Here is a 6187-nt window from a genome sequence, read left to right on the forward strand (position 1 = left end):
GCCTGCAAAGGAGCCATCCAGTCAATTGTCCTTGTTAATGTGAGTCATCAAGATTGCAAACCACCATTAATGGCCCACACTTTGCATAATTATAATAGCCCCTCAGAATTATATTTCATATTTATAGTTTCAGATACAAGAGTGTTACATTTATACAAATAGTATAATCACGCTCAGTAGATTATAAGCTTTGTAATGATACCTTGCAAGAGACCTTTTGCATGAAGCATATTCCAGTTACCTTATATTCACTCATTAGTTTATTTTTATAAAATCATATAGGCTGTAACATCATACCCCCCCGTCCATCCTCCCTTTCTCCTCTCCTCTTCTCCTACACCTTCCCCCATCCATCCATCCCCTTCTCCTCTCTCTCTTTCCCTCTACTCCAGGGTGGGCAAACTATCTGGCCCATCCGATATTTTAATGCAGCCTTTGAGCTGCTGCTGAGGAATGGGGTCTGGGGGCTTGCCCTGCTCCGCGCGGCTCCCAGAAGCAGCAGCATGCCCCGCTCTGGCTCCTAGGCACAGAGACAGCCAGGGGGCTGTGGATGCTGCCACCGCCCCAAGTGCTGCCCCCATAGCTCCCATTGGCCAGCAACTGTGGCCAATGGGAGCTGCAGGTGTAGTGCCTGCGGACAGGGCAGGGCACAGAACCACCTGGCCGCACCTCCGTTTAGGAGCCGGAGAGGGGACATGCTGCCGCTTCTGGGAGCTGCTTGAGGTAAGCGCTGCCTGGAGCCTGCACCCCTAACACTCTCCCATGCCCCAACCCCCTGCCTCAGCCCTGATCCCCCTCCTACCCTCTGAACCCCTCGATCCCAGCCTGGAGCACCCTTCTGCACCCCAACCCAGACCCTGTACCCCCAGCTGGAGTCCTCACTCTCTCCTGTGCCCCAGCCCTCTGCCCCAGCCCTGATCTCCCTCCCACCCTCTCGATCCCAGCCTGGAGCACTGTCCTGCACCCCAACCCAGACCCTGTACCCCCAGCCGGAGCCCTCACCCCCTCCTGTGCCCCAGCCCTCTGCCCCAGCCCTGATCTCCCTCTTTCCGCCAAACCCTGGTCCCACCCTCTCAGCACCCAGAGCCCCACACCCCTGACTCCCACCCCACTTTCCTGAGCATTCAGGTCCACCCTACATTTGCCATACCCCAATGTGTCCCTCCTTGGGCCAAAAAGTTTGCCCAGCCCTGATCTACGCCCTTCCCTCCCCACTCCATCCATCGCCTTCTCGCCTCCCCTCCCCTCTCTCCACCGCCCAGCCTAGCCCGGCTGCAGCCCGTGCGCGGCGCGCTCGCCAGTGGCGCTGTCGCGCGCGGCCGCGGCTTCCCCTCAGGCTCGGCGGAACGCGAGCCGCGGCGGGGCCGTTGCCGGCCGGACGTGAGCAGGCGAGGACCAGCGTTCGGTCGGGGCGCGAAATGGCGCGGGAGGCGGCAAGGTGTAAGGGCGGCGGCGGGGGCGGGGTCCCCCGGTCGCATAAGGCGTCGGGCTCCGCTCGGTGAGGGTGGCTCAGGGGTTCGGCCGCCCCGCAGCGCTTGCTCGAGGAGGCCGCGGTGGGCCTGTCTGCGCTTCCGAGAGCTGGCCCCGACTCTTGCTGCTGCCCGGCCGGTGACCCCCCCCGGGGAGCCGCCTCTGCCCGGCCGGTGGACTCTCTGTCCCCCCCCCCGGCGGTGCCGCCCTCTGCCAGTGTAAGCACCTTTCAGACGTGGCCCGGGTGAGTGATCCATGCGATGTACCAGAGCGGTAGCCGTGGCCCCGTGTAGACTGACATACGTTTTGGAGCATGAGCTTTCCTGGGTGAATACCCACTTCATCGGATGCATGTAGTGGAAATTTCCCCTACATGCATCTGGCAAAGTGGGTATTTACCCACCAAAGCTCATGCTCCAGTACGTCTGTTAGTCCCTAAGGTGCCGCCGGACTCTGCTGCCATCCAGTGTAGGAGCCTGTCTCTGACAGTGGCAGCACTAGATAGTGCAGAGGAAGAGTGCACAAAGCTTAGTAATGGACAATAAAAAAGAGACAAGATGGGTGAGGTCATATCTTTTATTGGACCAGTTTTTATTGATGAAAGAGAGCTCTGTGCAAGCTCAAAAGCTTGTCTCTTTCACCAACCGAAGTTGATTCAGTGAAAGATATGACTTCACCCACCTTGTCTCTCTAATATCCTGGGCCCAACAAGGTTAGAACAACACTGCAAATGACACACACACACACACAAAGATCATTGAAAGAATTGTCCTTATGCATCTCTGGCAGATTAAATTCCTTAAAGATATGCTATCAGCTTGACTTTTTTTGAAATAAATTGTTTGAAAACAGAGTTCTCACAGACATTCCCTTTTAAATAGAAAGACCTGAATTTTGGAAAAAATGTCTTTGGACAACTAGTAAAAAGGGGGAAGTTTCTTGCTGATACTGAGGGGGGTATTTGGTGTTGCTCTCAGGTCCACGCAAAAGGTGTTTAACTCTCTCCCCTCCTTCTTCTGCGTTTTCTTTGTGCATGTGCCTCTTTTTCAGTTTTCTTTCTGGTTACTTGTACTGGCAAACACCTTATGCAAGTGAGGTTGCCTGCAGAGCACTGCACAAGAATAATCTCATGCTGGTGCATGAGGCAGGAAGTGCAGTTGACTATACACAAAGTGCTGTTAAGTGCACAAGTAAACTGAACAAAAAGGGTTTTTCTTTAATCTTTCACTTTCAGTAAAGTTAAATACAACTTATTACAATAGTAGGTACAAAATGTCGTTTTTCAAGTGTCGTTTTATACCTTTTCCATAAAAAAGAGAGCAACAGCAAAAGAACATTTCAAAACATTTCTGCTGCTTCTTTCTGCTCCACTCTCTCAGAAGCCCCAAAAACATGAGGATAAAAACTTATTTTTGGCAAACTTAAAGTGAGATCATTTCCCAGCAATTTTTGGGAGTGTTAGATTTGTTACAGTCTCCTCTCATGGAGAAAGTAGATCTAGCTAGTGACAGCTACCAGAGACTGGTGTATAAACCCAGGTAAACAGTGGTATCTGAGTATCTTTGTACTCAAGTTGTAACATAGTTTTATATTAAGTAGACATGACCAAACATGATCCATACGTTTCCTCACCTCACCACTTAACAACTGCTGCTACAAACGCCAGAAATTGAAGTCCTGTGTTGTTCTACAGTCAAGGCTGTCTATCAGTTTAATAAATCTCTCTAAATGTATAGCGTTTGATTATTTTCTCTATTCTTATTGGCTATAATATTTCAGTGTTACTTAAAATAGTTTTGCAGTATTACCTGGAAATAGAAGCAAAAGATGAGTAATAAACTTTTCACTTCCAGTGGAGGATCTCAAAGTGCTCTGAAAACGTTAATGAAGTTTTGCAGTATCCCTAAGAGAACCAGGAGTTAAAGTTGATGCCAAAGAATTGACTTAGCCAGGTTAACACAGCAAATCATCAGCAGGTCAGGGACTATGACCCATATCTGTTGACTCTCATCCTGTGCTTTAATACCCAGATCATCCTTCCAATTCCGTTACTTGGCCATTCATTATTATTAATCATGTTTATTACTGTAGTGCTTATGGGTCAACCAAGAACAGGGCCCTATCTGCTAAGCATTGTAAAAACACATAGTCCTTGGCCTGAAGTGCTTGCTCTTATGGGTTGGGTTAAGGTTTGTTATGGCCAGGCATGCCGCTACCTTACATTTGGAATAAATGTAAAGAAACCTTGTAATCAGATGTCTGAAACAATAGCAGTAACACCCCAAAACAGAGGCACATAGAAAAGCTGAGTAAAAGCTGAATCCAAGAGGATTCAGATGCCAAGACTAGAGCTTTAACTGGTGGAACTATTTTGGTCAGCATATGAGTATCTATCTGTTTGAGAGAGACAGCACAGGGAAAGATACAGAGAGAAGCAGAACGAAAGCCAAGCAGATACAGCCTGGAAGCATGGTGGATGGCTCTGGGATAAGGCTAGAGAAAAGTTTTGCACAAGAGTGCTGGCTGAAAGAGTTTGATGCTATGAGCAAGGAAGCTGTTTGCTGATTTTTGGTTCCTTCTATGTTTGGAGAAACAGGACTTACATTATTTGTAAATAAACAAGATTGAATCAAAGGTATCTGAGTCCATCAATTTCTCCTCCCAAGTAGAACAGCATGAAAGGCCCCGAACTTAGATTAGCCACTTGGATCAAAAGGGATAACATTACTATCTAAATAGAGCAGGTGGACACAGGGTCGGGGGAAGTGGTATAATAGAAAAGCTGGATAAACAGTGTGATGGCAGGAAATGTCATGTTAGGTGTACATTCAGGTGAACATTCCTTTCAGAAAAAAGATGACCAACGCCAAGCTAGAAAAAGTGCTATTTACCAGCAGCCCAGCAAAACCAAACACTTTTGTTCTAGGCTGTGTAATTTTAATTACATGCTGCCCACTGGACAAGCTATTGATGAGCACTTAAAAATCCTTGGTTCAGCCTGTGGCTGAAAATGAAAGCTGGCCTTTTGTCACTTTCTTTGCAAATGCCACTTAAGGGCATAACAAATGGATGATTTGCCCATGTAGCTCCTTTGTTGAATTAATCTTCTGACATTGTTCATCCAGATGACACAATTATTTAAGTTAATCAAGACAAGTGGAGACTGAGGAACTTCAGAGGGACCTAACAAAGCTAATTGAATGGGCAACACACTGGCAGATTAAATATTAATAGGTCCAAAGTAATATTTCTTCCAAAACTGGGAAGAATAATTTGATATGTTCATACACATTGTTGGATTCTAAATTAACTGTGTTACCACTCAAGAAATGGACCTAGCATCATTCTGAATAGCTCAATTAAAATGGTTGTTCATTGTGCAAAGATAAATCAGAAGCGCTAACAAGATGAGAAAAACCTTGTGCTTTTGAAAATAGAACCTAGGCCTCCCAAGTCACATAGGTCCTTTTAAAAATTTTACTGAGTATTTTTTAAAAATTTACTCAACATTATTAAAAACAGCTTTCATAAGGGATAATAAACTCATGCTTCATGGTAAGCCAGTTGATAATTGATAGGGTTAGGAAGAAACTTCTCCTATGGTCAGATTATTTTATTACAGTCTGCTTCAGGATTCCTTGTACCTTCTGCTGAAGCATCTGGTACTGACCACTCCTTGAGGGTTTGTCTACAGGAAAATTTAGTTTGTGGCAAGCCTGGATATGAATCTACCCCACCTCAACATGAGTCAACAATGCGATGCTGTTGCAAAAAAAGTAAATTCAATTTTGGGTTGCATTAACCAGAGGTATAGCGTGCAAGTCATGGGAGGTGATAGTACCACTCTACTCAGCACTACTTAGGCCTCAGCTGGAGTACTGTGTCCGATTTTGATAACTGCTATATGGAAAGGATATAGAGAAACTGGAAAGGATCCAGAGGCGAGCAACAAAGATGACTACAGGGATGGAATGCAAACCATCGGAGCAACGGTGGAAGTAACTGGGTATGTTTAGATTGGGAAAGAGGAGATTAAGCGGGGACATGATAGTGGTCTTCAAATACTTGAAATGCTGCCATAAGAAAGATGGGAAAGAATTGTTCTCTCTTGCCACAGGGAGCAGGGCAAGAGGCAATGGAATCAAACTACAGCATAGCAGATTTATATTAATTCTCAGGAAAAACTTCCTAACTGTAAGAACAGTAGGACAAGAGAACAAACTGCGTAGGGAAGTAATGAAATCTTCACTGGAGGTTTGCAAAAAGAGACTGGATAGCCATCTGTCTTGGATGATTTAGAGGCAACAAATCCTAGGTCTTCATAGATTCATAGATTCTAGGACTGGAAGGGACCTCAAGAGGTCATCAAGTCCAGTCCCGTGCCCTCATGGCAGGACCAAATACCGTGTAGACCATCCTGGATAGATATTTATCTAACCTACTCTTAAATATCTCCAGAGATGGAGATTCCACAACCTCCCTAGGCAATTTGTTCCAGTGTCCAACCACCCTGACAGTTAGGAACTTTTTCCTAATGTCCAACCTAAACCCCCTTGCTGCAGTTTAAGCCCATTGCTTCTTGTTCTGTCCTTAGAGGCTAAGGTGAACAAGTTTTCTCCCTCCTCCTTGTGACACCCTTTTAGATACCTGAAAACTGCTATCATGTCCCCTCTCCATCTTCTCTTTTCCCAACTAAACAAACCCAATTCTTTCAGCC

At 46.4% G+C, this 6187-nt stretch overlaps 1 protein-coding gene across 1 annotated transcript in view; it reads left to right on the forward strand.

The window, feature by feature from the left end:
• The first annotated feature begins 1323 nt into the window (after positions 1–1323).
• The window catches only part of XRCC5 (X-ray repair cross complementing 5), an 80742-nt gene continuing 75878 nt past the window's right edge, over positions 1324–6187 (forward strand). The window contains exon 1 of the mRNA XM_075070318.1: positions 1324–1438. The gene's annotated coding sequence lies outside the window, so the exon portion shown is untranslated. The remainder of the gene's footprint in view (positions 1439–6187) is intronic.

The sequence above is a fragment of the Chelonoidis abingdonii genome, chromosome 10 (assembly GCF_003597395.2).
Source record: "Chelonoidis abingdonii isolate Lonesome George chromosome 10, CheloAbing_2.0, whole genome shotgun sequence".
Lineage (NCBI taxonomy): Eukaryota > Metazoa > Chordata > Testudines > Testudinidae > Chelonoidis > Chelonoidis abingdonii.